Below are 19,204 nucleotides of genomic sequence, written 5' to 3'. Positions count from 1 at the left end.
AAAGAAAGAAATTAAAGAAGATACCAGAAAATGGAAAGATCTCCCATGCTCATAGATAGGTAGGATAAACATAGTATAAATGTCAATCTTGCCAAAAGCAATCTACAGATTCAATGCAATTCCCTTAAAAATTCCCGCACAATTCTTCACAGACATTAAAAAACAATACTCAACTTTCTATCAAAAAATGAAATACCAAGGATAGCCTAAACAACACTATACAATAAAGGGCATCACCATCCCTGACTTCAAGCTCTATTTAGAGTTGTAATCCTGAAAACAGCCTGGTATTGGCACCAAAGTAGACAGGTAGATCTAAGAATCAAGCTGAAATCCCTGATATTAACTCATACCTGCAAACAGGGGATTTTTAGCAAAGAAGCTAAAATAATACAATGGAAAAAAAGAATCATCAATAAATGGTGCTTGCATAACTGGATATTGGCATGTAGAAGTCTGCAGATCAATATATCTCTATCACCGTGTACAAAAACATAAGTCCAAATGGGTCAAAGATCTCAGCAAAAATCTAGCCATACTTAACTTCTTAGAAGAAAAAGTGGGATGTACCCTTGAAGGAATTGGCACAGGAGATCACTTCCTGAACATAAATCTGGCAGCACAGACACTGAGATCTACAATTGATAAGTGGGACCTTCTGAAACTGAGAAGCTTCTGTCAAAAAACAAAATGACAGCACACAGAATGGGAAGAGATCTCACCAACCCCACATTTGACAGAGGGCTGATTTCCAAAGTATACAAAAAACTCAAGAAATTAGTCACCAAAACACCAAATAATCCAATTAAAAATTGGGGTATAGAACTAAATAGGAAATTCTCAATAAAGGAATCTAAAATGATTGAAAGACACTTAAGACATTGCTCATCATCCTTAGCCTTAAGGGATATGCAAATCAAAACTACTTTGAGATATGAACTTACTCCTCTCAGAATGGCTAAAATCAAAATCACTAACTACAATATATGTTGCAGAGCATGCAAACCTGTAAAACTACTTTGGAAATCAATGTGGATGTTCCTCAGGATAATGGGTATCACTCTACTGCAAGATACAGCTATTCCACTCTGAGGCATATATACAAAATATGCACATTTATATAACAAAGAAAACTGTTTACTATGTTCATAGCAGCATTATTTGTAATAGTCAGAACCTCAAAACAACGTAGACACCCCTATACTGAAGACTGGATATAGAAATTGTGTTATATTTACACAATGGAGTACTACTTAGCAGAATAACAACAACAACAACAATAATAATACAATCGAAAGCTGAAATTCACAGGCAAATGGATGGAACTAGAAGAAATCATCATAACTGCAGTAACCCCATCACAGAATAACAAACATCATATGCACTCGCTCTTATATGGATTTTAGAAATAGGGCAAAGGATTACCAGCCTTTAATCCACACTCACTGACAGAGTAGCTAGGAAACAAGGTTGACCCAAAGAGAGACATACATGGTCCTCTGGTGAGGGGGAAAGGGACAAGATCTTCTCAACATATTGGCAGCGTGGGGGAATGGAGAGGGAGTTAGTAGAAGAGAAGAGCTGAGAGTAGAATATATGTGAGCAGGAAATTTGAGGTGGGGGAAGAATATAGGAGAGCAAGAAAATAGATAAAATAATAGAAGTAGCCATTTTAGATTTCAAGAGTAATATGGCATTAGGGAAATGTCCAGAGATCTACAATGATGATCCCAACTAAAAATCTAAGCAACAGTGGAGAGACTACCATTAATGCCAATAATATTGATGATTACCTTATGAACCTTCATCCAGTAACTGTTGGAAGCAGACACACAGCTAAACACTGAGCTGGAATGAATCCAGTTGCAGATAGGGATGTGTGATGAGAAAAGGGGTCAAGGCAGGATAAACCCACAGAATCAGCTTATGAACTCCAGACTGATAACTGGGAAATTAGCATAGAACTGACTCAGTCTCCCAGAGTCTTTAGCAGGTCTGGTCAATATATATATAGCCTCTAGTACAGGATCAGTATTTATCCTTAGTATACATATGGACTTTGGGAGCCCATTCCACATAGATAGATACTCTCTCTTTCCTCAACACATTGGACTAGGAAATGCCTCAAATGAATGAAAAATTTTGAAGATTCCCCATGGAAGGTCTCATCCTCTCTTTGGAGTAGAAAGTGCATGGGATAGAGGGTAGATGGGGGTGCATTGGTGGTGAGCAGGGAGAGGGACCTATGATTGACATGTAACACAAGCTTATTTCTAATTTAAGTAAAAAAGGATAAAATAAAATAAATTATTCATAATATAAAAAATTGTACCTTCTATGACTACCTTAAATTCATCAAAACATCTTTTATTTTCAATAGGATTGACCACTGTTATCATTAAAACCACCATTAAACATTTCTTTGTACTGTAATTATCACCTTTATTATATTCATTTCTTAAAGTGTATTGTAAGATATTTCTCAGCAAACATACAGCCTTATTCCCCTTTCCATAATGCTGTATTTTATCCAGAACAAAATTTAATAAGTACAAAATTGTATCCATTTTTAAAAAGCAATGGAATGAAATAAACTGCTTCTATGGAGTAGTTTTTGGAGTGTATTTTTTTTTCTTTTCTTTGATGACTATGGTCCTTTATCCACTTTGCAATGCTTTTCAAAGAGTACAAAGTTAAATTGTTTTAAGTGAGCAGTTCTGTAAAGTGCGAGTGCTGGATCTAATCAAATACTTGAAGGAAGATTTTAGTCCTGTTACAAGGAAAGAATCACAAATGAGTCCAGTGGTGCCTTAAACTTTATGTCAGAATTTCAGTGTTGTTTGTCTGTTGCAAAAAAGCCTGGGAAATCTTTCCATGGATAATACACATTTAGAAATCCTTTGTAATATTGGATATTTTATAGTATAGATCACTTAGGATTTTGGAAGAAGTAACATCAATTTAAATTTGTTAAACTTTAAAGAATTTAAACTTTTCAGTAGATTGAATCACTACATTTTTTTTTTCAACACTTCAGTAGCTTACTTGGAAACACTGGCTATCCATTAAAGATAAAATCTAAAGTGTTTTCAATTTATGCTTAATTTATTAGAAGATCAGATTCATGATTTTTGTGAGCAATTATATTTGTTATGTGTGTCTGCATGGGTGAGTGAATATTAATCAAAACTGTATTATGAAAGACTGTATAGGAACTACAAATTTGGCTCAATGAGTTAAAGAATGTTTGGATACAAAGTTCATATATGTAAAATTGATTGTGAATCTGGAAGAAGTTGGTAGAGGAAAATAGGATCAAAATACAATGTGTGAAATTCTGAAAAGCACAATAAAGTATTTCCAAATATATTTCATGTATTTTGAGTTTTTAATAAAATTACATATTTTATTTCTCTTTCTCTTCCTCAAAACCCTTCCATTTTCCCCTGACTTCTTTCTTTCAGACTCTTTGTCTTTTTTCTCATTTGTTATTTTTGCATTCAAACATCGATATAGCTGGGTAGTTGTGGCACATGCCTTAATCCCAGCATGTGGGAGACAGAAACAGGCAGATCTCCATGTGTAACAAGGCCAACCTTACTCTGCTTATTGAGTTTCAAGACAAGCTCCAAAGCTACACAGAAGCCCTGTCTCTAAAATAAAAGCAAAAAATAGCTGTAATAATAATAATTTCATATAATACATTTTATATTTTGTTCCTAAATACATATTTACAATCTGTTTAATCTTTATAATGTTACTTCCATGTTCATTAACAGATTAATAACCAAATGGTATACATTTCTATGGGCTATTTTCTGTCTCTCAGCATGTAATAAGTCCATGTTCTTTTTGTTGTTATAGGAGCATCCTGACACTCCCTGGTACACATTAGCATGTTTATTGCTTTTGTATTTTAACTCACAGTGAGATAATATGGGTGTGAGTTCTGGCAATTCAAAGAGACATAATTTCACATCCTTATCCCAGTTCTTCCTCTATATACAATGGGTCAGCTTCTTGTCCTCAATGATCACTGAACATTAGGAAAAGAGACAATTTATTCAAAGGATTCATGTAAAAATAAATGTTCAATGATTTTCATTATTATAATTAAGAAGGATAGACTTAGCAACTTATTTTCAAATTCAAAAAGATATTCTGAAGCTGGAGACATGGCTCAACAATAAGAATTGTAGCTTTTCAAGACCAGTGTTCAAGCCCTAGCAAATATAAATTTGGCATCTAAAATCTACCTGAAATTCTAGCTCCAAGCAATCCAATACCTTCATGTGCAAACCTCTACACATATGGACTATATATATATATAAATACATAATTAAATACATAATTAAAATGAATATCTAACAGTTATTTCCTTTTAGCCTTGAGAGAAAGCTATCAGGAAAGGCTATTAGTTTCTTTTTCATAGAACCTCTGTTTGATTTCCAGCACCTGTATTATGGCTCATGACTATTTTAACTCTAGCCCCAGAGGATCTGTCAGCCTCATTCAGCCTCTGTGCTCTGTGGGCACTGCACACACATTGAGCATGGACATACACTCATAAAAGTGAATATGTACAAAATAGTTATATTAAAAAGTATACACTATTAAATTTGAACACTATAATGCATATCATCCACATTTCAAATCTAGGGAACATGTTCTTTATGATATGTCCACACCAAAACAAGCAGAGAATATGAGATATCCTGAAGCTTGTGTTGCAGGCTTTGATGAACTCCCTAGTGTGGGTTCTGATATCAATCTCTAGACATTCTCCACTTCCAGAATTCATAATGTATTTTCAAGTACCAAATAATATCCTGGTAGCCAATGAGAACAAAACAGAGAATTCAACCCCTAGAGTGGGTTAAGTAGGTCTTTTCTTTACCACTGGACAGTATGCTCTAGCTTCAAGATTTATTCCTTTTCTGAAATTCTGAATTCTGTAAGCCATGTAAACATTTTATGCAGATTCTATAATTTCTTTGTCTTGTGGTCATATAACACTTGAGTTCTGGAATATTTTTGAAGTGAACTAAAGAAAAGTTATGAGTTAGAAATACAATGATATATAAACTGTAGGTCTTGAAGTTATTATATTCTTTTTTAATTTTTAAAAAAAAATTGAGTTTACATATTGATCCCTGTTCCCTCCCTTTCTCCCTTCCAGCCTCCTTCCCTCCCTCTCTCCCTCCCTCCCTCTTTTCTTCTCTTCCCCCCTCAAATACGCCCCTCCCACCCTCTCCTCCAACCCCCTAACTCCACATGTAGGGTGATGCCATCCTGGAGGAGTCATCTAAATCTGTCGAGTCATTTCAACAACCACCATGAGGTGGTTCAACAACCACCTCATCTAGTACCTGTTGGAAACAAGCAAGCACCCACACCTAAACACTGAGCCGAACTAGAATCCAGATGCAGAGGTAGAGGAAAAGACCAGGTTGCAAAAACACATAGAGACAACTGACCTGAAGAAGAAGGAGCTAATGGGCCCCCAGAGTGATAGCTGGAAATCCAGCATGGGACGGACTCACACCCCTTGAACTTGGGTCTCAGCTAGAAGGACTGAGCAGTCAAAGGTACTTCAGACAGTGAAACCAGAATGTATTCTTGGTGCACAAAAGGACCTTGTAGGCACATTCCCCATGGAAGGATACTCCCTTAATCTAGAGGACAGGAAAGACAGAGGAAGAGGGAGAGAGAGAGAGAGAGAGAGAGAGAGAGAGAGAGAGAGAGAGAGAGAGAGAGAGAGAACATAAAAGAGGGAGCCATTATTGGTTTGAAGAGAAAACTGAAATTAAGAAAGGTCTAGAGTCCTACAATACTGCCACCAACTAACAATTTGAGCAACAGTTGAAAAGCTACCATAAATGCCCTTCCCTGACAATGAAGTTATGATAGTCTAGAAACAGATTGTATTTAAAATACATTTCAAGCTCTTATTTCCAATTTTAAACCTTTATAATATATGCATCACTATATTCATCATGAGATTTAAATTTTTACATGTATATTTTGAGTTACTCATGATTTTCTATTTACCTGAATTGGAATTATTAATGTTTGAATCATAAATTGTTTTTAAAATGAAAATGTAATGCCTTTCTTATTTTAAAATAATTATTGAAAATAAATAGGAGTACAACCCTTAATATTAACACTCCTCTCTTCTCCTTATCTACCTTCTCATTATCCTTCTCTGTTTTTTGCCTCTTCTATGTGGTCTATTCCCTCACAGAAACTCTGGACAACTGTAGGTTGTATTAAAGGGCTCTACCCAAAATAGAAACATAAGTTAACTCACAGAGTTTCTCTCAAGCTTGAATTTCACATTGGCCCATGCATATAGTTCTAAGTTGGTGAGTGTTCCCAGATAGAAAATGACTTTGCAAATTATGAAATAAAAATAACAATCAGTTACCTGGACCTTGGGCCTGAGTTTTGGACTACCTATGGACTAAAGTTACTTCATGCTCTGGTTTTGCAGGCAAAATAACACCTGGGAAGATGACCTGGTTCATTTGCCTCTAGAGGCAACCAAATATTGTCTCTAGGTACAAACAGACTGCTTTGAATTTTTTTCTGGGGTCTAAAGTTAGCTTCTCTGTGTTAATAGCTGTCTTTTATGACCAAGAGTTCTGTTCATCAAGATTTCACAATTTATGAAGAAAATCATCTTTTGGCCATCTGCAATAATATATGTGCCCAACAAGTATAAAACACACTACCAAAGTGATGTGGGAAAAACCCCACAGCGTTGTTACCAAAGAGTCATAGCATTGGTAACCAAGAAACTTACAGACAAAAAACTACCAGTCATTAACAGTCAACAAATCCATGGCTTTGCCAAATGTGTGTTCCTCATAAGGCCTAGTGAGTAAGCTTTGCCAAGTAGAACTCTCCAACAATGTCTATTGGGCCAACTTGTTAAATCCATGTTGTCACTGCTGTAAAGACCCACAGCCCTTTGCAATATATAAGGTATGAATAAATGCAAACCAAAGTCCACAATGAATACAAAATTAAACAGTTAATAAGTGAAGTAATTGAGACAGTGTTTTTAAGAACTTCTGATCAGAGAAAATTTCTGCATCATGTGTTTTCCTTACTGGCTTTCAGAGCATTAATACAAAGTTTCTCAAAGTAGTTAGTACATAAATTAAAGAAGAAGTAAATTTGTATCAAATTCTATAGAGTCACTAATATCCTGATACCAAGTCTTGGCAAAGACATACCATCTATAATAAAAAAATAATAGAAAAAATTTTAAGTTCATATCTTAGAAAAATTCCCTTAAAATCAAAAATAAACCTGAACAAAAGGAACATACTGGAGTACTGCTAATATCTATATCAAAATACACTACAGATACTTGGTTGGAGAATCATAAAAGAAAAGAAATCTACAACACTGGGACAGAATAAAGGATGTGATATTTTTTTCAGCATCAGCAATTAAGTGTTCTTCCACAATACTTGGAAAAGCACATTAGAATAGACATACATGTGACAAAGTGTGTTATTTCTATTGCTAAGAAGAGACACCATTACCAAGGCAACATTTACAAAGGAATACATTTAATTCAAGCTGGCTTACAGTCTCAGAGTTTTAGTTCATTGTCCTCATGATGTATAGGCAGACATAATGCTACAGAAGGAGCAGTCAGCTCTTTATCTTTATACCTGAACAACAGGAATTGAACTGAGTATATCTCTATGTATAACTTGCACATAAGGGACCTCAAAGCCTCCCTACACCATTACACACTTCCTTCAACAAGGCTATTGATACTCCAATAAATCAACACCACCTGATACTGATACTCATGATAGGAGCAATTTTCTATCAAAGTTCAAGAGGTTTACAAAAGCTGGATGTTCATTAGAGGAAGTCAGAATTTAGAATGCAATTTCATCCTTCATTTAAAAAAAACACTTCGAAATGAATAAAACTTCTAAGAATAAATTACTCATAGTTTTGAAACTAATAGAAGAGAATATAGTGATATAATTAATTCAAGATATGTTTAGTCAATTTTCTAGCTGATATTGAAATACTTCAGTACATGAAAATAAAATACTGTAATAGGGTAGCCAAAATTAAAATGCTGCTGAACAGCAAGAAAGTAAGGAAATTAATACACAAAATATATAGAACTATAAACAAGCACTAACCAAAAATATTTCTTATTTTACATTTTGTTTTAATAAACTATCTGACAAAAGTAACTTAAAGGAAGAATGGTATAATTTTGCTGTTAGTTTAAGGCCATCATTCCTCATGGTCTGAAAGTCATGGCAGCAGGAGCTGGAGCTATCTGATCACATGACATTCAAACTCAAGAGCAGAGAGGGTTGCAAAGTCTTGAATTTTTCTTTTTCTTTGATCAAGTGCAGAGCCTCAGCATATGGAATGGTGCAGCTCACATTTCTCATGAATTTATCTTCCTAATTAAACTGTACTTAGAAAAGTCTTCATAGACATTACCAAACATTTTCTTCCTATTCTAAATCAGCAATATTAGCATCGCAATGTGCAAAGCCATAATAAATAAGCAATCAATTTATTTACCAGGCAAGTTACTTGAAAAGACACTTCACATAAAAAGTATTCTGATGGTACACACAAGAAAACGATCAGTTAAAAATAAAAAATCATAACTATATTGAAAGACCAACATGCTTCAATCAGAAGAGAATTTATCAAAATATCATATATGTCTATGTGTATATACATAAATACTTACATACATACATGTATACTAGTGAAATTTGGAGGTAGAAGTTAAAGGAAGCGTTATGCTATTTACAGGGATGGATGTTATCATGAGCCATAAGGAAAACAGAATGTCAATTCATGTAAAACAGAAATAGTGATATTACATGATCTAGGTGTATGACAACTATGTATATTTAAAAAAAAAGCATAAAATCAGTTTGGCAACAATATCAGTGAACTCTCATATTTATTGTGAGATTATTCACCATTGGCAGAACTAGTACAGGTTTTAGTGTCTCTTCACTGATGACTAAAGAAATAAGCACTAATTAATTAATTAACACAGTTATATGGTTTCTCAAAAAATGAGACAAAAATTATGAGAACTTGAAAATAGATAAGGGACTTTCAAACATGTGAAGATGATGAGTGAGGTGGTAAGAGTATGTGATGAAATCTGAGAAAAGCTAGTAATGAACTGCCATGATGAAATCAATGATATTTTCAACTAAAAACTATATTTGAAAAGTAAATTCTTTAATAAAGTGTGCATCAGATAGAAGAATAACTGTTAGGTGTTGCATGAAAGAAATTATCTAATGCTGGCACTACTTTTAATCTGTGTAGGGATTTAACAGGGAGAAGAAATTTATATGAAACTCAGGAGATTCTATTAGTTACAGAAATACAACCAGGTAGATTGGGCTGTACAACAACTTCATGTCTCAAAATAAATAAATAAAAGGAAAATATAAAAACATAAGTCAATGTAATGCATTTTTGTTGATTCTGAGAAGAACAGAAACAGAACTAAAACTATTCAAATCTTCTGAAGACTTTAGCTTGGTTGTTAAATATCATATGGCAGATGAGAGACAGAGAAAGGAAGCCAGTATGATTGATTTACTGTCATCTTAACACAGTATTTCAATATCCCACTAATAGATTTATTAAACCAATGCCCAGATAATACGACAACTTAGGTATTCCCTGATATTACTTCTTACTACCTCACAGTGAAAAATTAACCTCAATACAAAATTTGGTTGGAAGATTTGAACTATATTATAAAATATTTGGTTTTTAATTAAGACTAATATTAACATAAGTAGGTTAAATATACACATATATATAGTTGTAAATGTATCTATAAATGTATGATTATTGATGCATCTGAGTGAGGTGAAGGTAATTTAGTTGGATAAATGATGTTTTTCAAATGAAGTAAGGAAAAAAATCAATCTGTAAGAAATTCAGAATGAATTTAGTAAACTGAAAACAAAATTCAGACAATATTACAGTTATTTTACAAATAAATTTTAGCTTATCATTAATTGTCTTTGAGTTTACTCTCAAGATTTGGTCTGGACTGATCTATAAGACTTTTGCTTTGTACTAACTTATGTCTGAGACATCTTTGTTTAGTCTATAGAATATTACTGGCTAAAAGTGTGCTGTAATAAAATATGCTTACTTTATCACAATGATTTTCAATCTGTGTGTGTGGGTACAAGAGTCAAAGTAAGCCAAAATTTTATATCTTCAATAGCATTAGATCTGACAATGCTTATTACCTATTGCTTCCAAAGGAAAAGAAATTGATCTTCTAGGACCTTATAAGGAATTGGGTAATTTTATGATTATTCTTATTCAAAGTCATGCATTGAAGATATCTGAAATGCTCATATTAGATGTTAGCTCACTTTCTTTTCAAAAATTGTATTTATTTTATCTATTATCTTTTGATTAGGTCAATTTTGTGGTGCTGAGTTAGTTCTATGACAATTTTATACATGCATATAATGCATTCTGTTTGCTCTCTCAATAAACTCCATTTGAATCCTGTTAATATCCACTCCCTTAGGCATTTACTAGATTGATGACTTTTGGTGTTGTTTTGTTATCTATATAGGTTAGTCAGATTGGCAGTATTAACAAGAACCTATGAGGATACAAATAAGTAGATTCCCTCTGTCTTTTCCTAGATTTATCAGCAAAAATTCATTGATTGAACTGTAAGATGAATGGGTTCCGTAATCCCTTCCCCATTTTTTCCTGACTATTGTTTGTTCCTAGTTTGTGCAGATCCATTACTGTCATCTGCATTTTTTTAATATTGGTGATTGTAATGTCTGTCCATAATTGACAAGAAATGATTTTTCATATCTATTCCTTATCTTTATACTTTTTATTCTTTCTTTTCCTCCTGTCAAATGCTCACTGTGGCTTGCAGGGATAGATATAAATGTCTTATTTGACATTTATTCTCAGAAATCTGTAAAGACTCTGCAGTCACCATAAAGGATTATAACAATAGATTTGATACAATTTTCAGAACATTTCAATTTTATTATTTTACAATATTGTGAATAAATTGTTTCCTGTGTAGTAGTATAGATTGAACTCAGGATCTACACATGCTGGTTAAACACCCAACCTTTATCCCCAATTATTAGTATCCATTTCTTCCCTTTTGAAGAAATGGATTCAAAGCATCTAAATACTGTATATCATAATTGTCATACTTATAAATTAAAAATATCCTAAATTAAAAATGGTTTGTAAACCCTTATGTCATTAATTTTAAATTGCTTTCAGCTTACATGTCAAATAGTTCATAAAAGCAAATGGCCTATTCTAATTAACTAGATATAAACATCTGTTTCAGTTGCAGTATAATAAATATTCTGAGTTAGAATGAGCATTTTGTTTTGAAAATACATAAGAAAAAAGAATTTACTTTGAGAATAAAAAATTGGAGTTAATGAATAATGTAGTCATTTCCAATGCAAATTTAGATGTGTGTTATCTTCATTTGCATACTTGCAATTCTAAAATAATTTCATGTATTTGATGAAGATGACTAGGAATCATTTGGCATAGAAAAGCATCTGCTGCACATACACAAGGATATCACTCAAACTGAACAAAAACTTATTACATGCATCAAGTTGTCATTGAACAGGCTGTAACAGAACAAATAATAAGATATTATTGAGTGAATTATATTTGTTCAATTATACTTCTAATGATAAATGTAGAAATCCATTAAGTCATTTGCTTTTTATCTAGATTTGCATACATTTCATATACTTTTTTCAAGTTTTACGATCTAAAAAATAAAAATGACAGGAGAATTAAAGAATTTGTTGATTTTCAATCAAAACATGTCTTTTATTTTTGCACATGTATATTGCTTCAGTCCTTAGCTCTAAGTCTCATTCTGCCTACAGTTATAGGTTCTGTAAACTCTTTGCCCAACCATTGTATACTAACAATATATTCAAATACAATGACGAGTGTAACATATGAGCAAAGTAGAAATGACCCTAAAACAAATAGTAAATAACAAAAGTTCCCCTTATGGCCATTGAAGAGAAATTTGCTGTATTTAAGAGTAAAGTGACCAACTAAATATTTTTCTGATTATTTCTCTAATTACTTCAGTGAGTATACGTCTGATATTAGGTTGATACTTCTGCATAATTTGCTGATAACAACATGGATTTTTGTATGCACAGTACATAGGCAGTCTATATAAAACTTTAGTTTATAGAAAACTACTGTTAGAAAGTAAAAAAAGAATATACAACTAAACAATGGGAAAATATCCTCTGTAAAATCTTGTATAAGGAAGATTTCATTGAAAGTATGATTGACTTAATTTTTTTTCTTTTTCTTTTTTTTTTGTTTTGCTTTCATAATGAAAAAATGAATCTCATTTTATTTATTTCCAGTTATAAAGCATTGGTGCTTTTGTTCTTCAATCTGGTATAGTATATTTAAATAGAAAATAATCTTAATAGAGATGTTCTGTTCATAACCCTTGTCCGGCTACATATGTGAATGTCAGTGGAATGTATTATCTATGTTTCTCCAAAGAGTAAGTTTTATTATCTCACTAGGATTCTCTGTGTTAGACCTCAACTAAGGGCCATGTATTCTTTATATGGTAAATCCAATAATGAACTCAACTCACACTGTGTGTCCTAATTTAGAGCAAATTGGTAAGACGCTCTGACCTGGAGGTTCTAACTCGTCAGAATTGGCCTCATCCCACATCCAGTATTATACTCTCAATACCCATTGGAAATGTTGATCTTTTATTGATTCCTAGTGTGGCAAGATCTAGTTCCACTTTTCCTTCCTTAAAAATAAACAAGTAAGCATCAGTATCTGATGTATTGCAGAAAGTATCATATCTTAGCTTAATCCCTTTCCAGTCCATTGGCAATTATAAAAATTCCGGTTGAATCAAGTATTCCAAAATCTAACATAGAGCAGTGGGGTATATTTCCATGACTCCCACAGTTAAGGAAATGATACAAAATGACTTTCAAAGGGTTGTGTTACCTAATGTTGTCAACCAGATATTTTAAAGGCACAGGAAAATTATAAATAAATATAAAGTTACCTTATTATAGCATTATTGAAGATCAATGCAAATCTCTGGGAAATAAGTGATATAAGCCTATGGGACTGAAAGGTATTTTGAAAAGCATAAAATCCAAAGGGTTTCTCAGCAACATTCATGGTTTTCTTTCTCTATACCTGGGGGTCACATAGTGGCAGAATTAGATTTTTTAATTACGGGGAATCACCTAATTTTTAAAACAATAAAAAACTGAACAAAATAGGTATCTTGGAGAGATGTAGTATTACAATGGCACATATTCTGAATGTATGACATGCTTAGGTGTGTACGTTGTTTCTGAGTCTACAGTACTTATGCAACCATCTTATAAGGACATAATAGTCCTCTGTTTGAAGGCAAAGCAACTATGTCAAACACCACCTCAAACAACATAAATATAGAATCTAAGCAATTTATGAGCACCTCCTGCCCCAAATATGATGCTAAAATATCCGAAAACAGATCAGAAGACATATACATTAAAGAGCAAAAAGGAAATGAATGTTTGACAATGTTTTGTGTTCTATTTCTATCATTAATACTTAAAATAGAAAAGGGTATTGAAATACTAATGCATGTTTATGCATAGGTACATGTTGAGATCATTGACTAAATAAAAGAAGCTATTCACAAAATATTACAGAATAAGTAACTTCATTCTTCTGAAATGTATGGACACTCTGAGAAGAGTAATGGAGCATAACTGCTGATGAATGTGATTCCTTTCAGGGTAATGAAATGTTCTAATGTTTTCAGATCAGTGTGCAATTCTGGTAGTTTCCTAAATGTTATTAAATTGCATAATGATTCCTAATCCACCACTCCATCTGGCACCTATAATGTTTGTATTCCTACCAGATTTACCATCTTGTCTCTGTACTCATCCCCTTTGTCTAATATCTTCTGTTTTATATATTGTTTCTAGCTATTACAACATACTGAGTTCATATGTAAACTACTGGTCACCCAGCTGTTTCTCTCCTGTGCCATATACTGTCATTCCCAGGACTTAAACAACAGGGAGTAAATCATAGAAATCTAAGGTCACAATCAAAATTTACTAAGCATGGTATAAAATACCCAAAGAAGCAGAGATAATCATTTAAGCCTATAGAATTTTTACAACTAAATTCATCAGTCTCACTTATCCACAGACAAGCAAAGAATTATTTTGACACTACATTTCTACACCAATAAAAATAAACCAATACTAAAGAGTTAGTACCATTTATATGATCCAACAGGCTGACAACTCAGAATAATTACACATATGGACATAATAATTACTGAACAAACATGAGACTGATAGCCATACAAAGAAACACTTAGAAACTAATTTAAGGTCATTGGTTCAATAAACCAAATATAAAACAGTATGAATAATTAACACTTATGTCCTTCAGAAATTAGCAACCAAATGTTATTTTTCTGTATGCAAACCATTATGTGTACAGGACATTTATTTGAAAACAGCAATTATAAATATGATCAAGGAAAACAGAAATGGTAAGGAATGAAAAAATACTCAAGTTCTATAAAATATATTGATAAAAATATTTCAAAGCATGAAAATGTGATTTAATTAAGTAATATTGCAAAAAAAAAAAAGAGAACATGAAGTAAACTTCAGAATGGTAAGCTAAAAACCCTGTAACAGAAGTCTTAAAATAAATGTATCATAAACAATCAAGTGGAATTGAATGTATATGGTCTCTAAGACACATAAAGAAAATGAATATCTCAGTCAAAGAAAATGGTAAATATAAAACAAAGTCAGGAGAAAAAGATAAAAATAAAACAAAGAATAGAATATTCTATACATCTGGAGTTTAAGAAAGAACAAAATAAAAATAACAGAGAAAAAAGGAAAAGAAACCAAGGTCATAAGCAAATTAAGTATTCAAATGTTTCAACAAATTGTTCAAGGTAATGTGATCCCAAACCACTATATACAGAAAAACTATCAATCGTAATCAATGTACATATAGAAAATGTGTTTTCATGTTCAAAGTTCATCTTGAAGAATGTATATGCACAATGTTATATATTCAGAGGGTATTAGAAAGAACTCTTATATTTGAAGAGAAAAGTATACTGTTAGGGCGCTGTCATGGGGGATTCGAAGAAGATTCAGAAATCCTGGCTGTATGACCCTTACCAGCAGGAAGTAGTTTGGAAAGAACGACGCCCAAATTCCCAAATATTGTGTATAAATGTTTGTTTTCATTTAATTGGACTGCTATATAAAATTAAATAAAATTAAAAAAAATAAAATCAGGCAGTATATAGGAAGATGCCATCAGTGTGATATCAAATTATGATAATATACAGTGGTTCTTTTGATTGCACTGTCCTGTCAGGATGCTTTGGTTTCAAGCATAGGACCAAAAGGCATTTTCACTAGAAAGCACCTCAAAATTGCCTCATCTTTACCAAGAGGTTGTAGGTACTACCTGGCACTAAATTCTTCCTATGTCCCTAGCTTGACTCCGCTGTTCTTGCAATTCACAATAGTAGTTTTAATTTGCTTCATATTTTGTAATTATATATATATGTATATATAACACATATATTACACACATATATATTATACATATTATACATATATTACACACACACACACACACACACACACACATATATATATATATATATATATATATATATATATATTACACATATAGCTACCAGTCATATATTTCTCATTAGGAATAGCAAACAAGGAAACAAACTGTGCTTATGTGAATAGAGAAAGCAAAAGCAATGATGTATATAGAGAAAACATGGAGGTATGTCCAACTTGAGAGCATGCCGCTGAAAAGAAAGAGGGAGAACTGAAAGCCCAGAACTCTGAAACCAACTTTTCCCTTTAGTACAGTGGAAATAAGAAACAGTTAGGTTGGGTACACTAAGACATAAAGGCAAAGTCTTCCAGAACCATGTATAACTCAACTCTTGACTTTGGGTTTTCCATTACTCCAAGTGAGTGTCCCATCACTTTCTGTTGTGTTAGGAATTCCTTTTTATTGATTAAGTCAGCGCTTTGACAATTTCATACATGGATACAATGCATTCTGATGACCACCCCTCCTACTCTCTCTTGTCTCCATCCCAACCTTATCAATTCACTTCATCTCTACTGGTTCCTCTGCAAACTCATAACTTCATGTTTTATTTTGTGAGCTATTGCTATGGCCACACAGGACAATCTTGCATCTGATAGGCACATCCTCTGAAAGGAAAGGTAAAAAAAAGAAAAAAGAAATCCTGGCTGTAGTCTGTAACGCTGGTTTGTCCAGCTGTTTTGAATGTAGGATCACCTCGTACTCTGTTTCAGGTGGTCTGGCTTGAACAAACCACATTAGTCTGGAAGGAATCCACATCTTTTAATTTTCTGTGGAAACAAAAATAGAAATCCTTTTTCCCAGTAACCTGTCCTTCAATTTAAATTTTGGAGTCAAAACAATTTATTATTTTACATGTCGATCCCAGTTCCCTCTCCCTCCCTCCCTCCTTCTCTCCCTCCCTTCCTCCCTCCCTCTCTCCCTCCTTACCTCCCTTTTACCCTCTCTGCATACAAGGTTTCTCCCTAACTCCATAAAGGCTTCCTATATCAAGATATCTTTCATTGTTCTCCCTTCCCCTCCCTCCCTTAAATTGGCCTTCTTGAGTCCTCATGTTTCCATCCCCCATCCTCTCTGTTTTAGTCACCTCACAGTTTATCCAGAAGATCTTAATGATTTCCCCTTCCTTGTGCCCTCCAGGATTGTTCCTTTTTGGGTCCTATTTTTACTGTGTTGATCTTAACTAGCAAACAGTATAGAAGATCTTTTCCTTTCTTTTCTTTAAAAAGTCAAAGTTCTTGTCATAAAAGTATTTTACTTGTTTGGTTAGAGTTACTCCAAGATATTTTATGCTGTTGTCACTTTTTTAAAGGTAATGTTTATTTTACTTTTTTTCAGCCCATTTATCATTTGTATACAGTATGGCTACTGATTTTTGGAGTTAACCTTATATCTTGCCACATTACTGAGGGTGTTTATGAACTGTAGGGGTTCTCTGGTAGAAATTTTGTGTCACTTGTGTATACTAACATAAGAAGATTCTCTTTCCCTCAGCCATACTAGCTGGGAACGCAACCTTGGAAAGTAAGGACCATTATATTTCTTATGAGTTTGAACGTCTTCCTGAGATTTGCCAGTTTTTTATTTGCTAAATGTTAATGAGTTTTCTTCATGGAGAGAATATTTAAACTTGGAGGAAAATGCTCAAAACAAATGACCAGAGACTTCAATATAAGATCTAAAACTTATAAATCGCTTGAGGAAAACACTTACATAGCTATGAATGGGAAACAACTTCCTGAAGCCTCCAAAACTCCTGACTATGATAACAATAGATTAAAAAAAAATTGAAGAAAAAATACAACAGAAAACCCCTGTACATCAAAAAACAATGGCTTTACTGAACATAGTCTGTAGAGACTGGCAGAAAAATTTGGCCAGCTATCAGCAAAGAACGAAGTAATGTGGAAGAATTCAAAGTAGAAAGAATATTCCAAAGAATGTATATTAAAAAAATAATCAAAAAAGCAAGTATTTGATACAGAAGAAAGCATAACATTCTTAGTATCAGGTCTCAACATAGACATATTTTGCTCATATGTCAATCACTGCCTTATATCTTTTTGCAAGATTTTACTTGGGATGTAAGATATATTATATAACAGGAAACTTTATAGTGTGTTGAAAATAGGTACTTAAACATGGATCCCAGTCTGATAGCTGGGAAACCAGCATAGGACCAACCCAGACACCCTGAACCTTTGTTTTAGTTAGTAGGTCTCGGCAGTCTAAGAGACCTCTGATAACAAATCAGTATTTATCCCTAGAATACAACAGGACTTTGGAATCCCATTCCACATACAGGATACTCTCTTAGCCTAGACACATTGGGGAAGGCATAGGTCCTGTTCCAAATAATATGAAAGACTATAAAGATCCCCCATGGGAAGCCTTATCCTCCCAGGTGAGCAAAAAAAGGATAAAATGGGGGTTGGGAAGGGGACAGAGGATAAGGGGAAGGTGAGGGAACTGGGATTGACAAGTAAAACAAGCTTGTTTCAAATTTAAATAAAAATACATTATCATTAAAAAAACAAAATAGGTAGCTAAAGCATCTTTCATTTTGTATAAATACTGTAGAAACTATGGTCACTTTTCTGAATTTCAGTTGCTTTAATAATTTACAAATTCAGAACCAAATAAAGACATTGCTTAAAGGTTCAATTCTATAAAAGGCTTTTCATAGAGAAAAGGCTTATAAAAATTACTTTGTTTTCACATCGGCTACCTTGTTTCTATAGGCTAAACTGTTGCTACTTCTCAGAAAGAATATTTCATATTTAAGAGTGAAATTTGTCAAAAACATTTTCCAAAATTTAAAAATTGAGAATTTAATATTCTGATATAAGGTCTTAATTCTTTGTTCTCTTTAGTTATTTGATAGCTTTCTGTATCACATGGAACTAGTTGACTTTGAAATATAGTCAGTAGAGTTTGTAAGGATTAACATAAATAACTTCAGCTCCCAAGTTTTTTCCATCAATATGATTTCTTGACACTGTAAATTGACTAAGAAAGCCTCATGTTCCATTATTGTTTGTTTATTCTCAATAATAAATGATAATACAAAACATACATTTTAATTGATAATAGAAATAGGCATAGAGACAAATTTTCTTTGAATATCTGAGAGTTTACAGTTCTCCACATGTTTATTTATGATCTTCCTTTAATTAACCTTAAGAAATTTCTAGGTATGCATAAACATGTATTAAGAATTAACTAGGTAGGACTAGAATAATATTGTTATTCGAACCATTTACATTAATCAGTAAACAGGATTGTTGTAAGTATCCATTTCATGCTGGAGAATTCTAAATTAATAGGAAGTATCTTGTACTTATCTAGTTCAAATATAATCCTTAAAAGTCCAGTAACTCTGTACTTTCTAATTTCTAACATATGGATTTGATATTCTTCTAATAGCAAGTTTTGATTG

Source organism: Phodopus roborovskii, unplaced genomic scaffold (assembly GCF_943737965.1).
Source record: "Phodopus roborovskii unplaced genomic scaffold, PHOROB, whole genome shotgun sequence".
NCBI classification, from domain to species: Eukaryota; Metazoa; Chordata; class Mammalia; order Rodentia; family Cricetidae; genus Phodopus; species Phodopus roborovskii.
The sequence above is the reverse complement of the archived record's forward strand: the minus strand, read 5'-3'. Positions refer to the sequence as shown.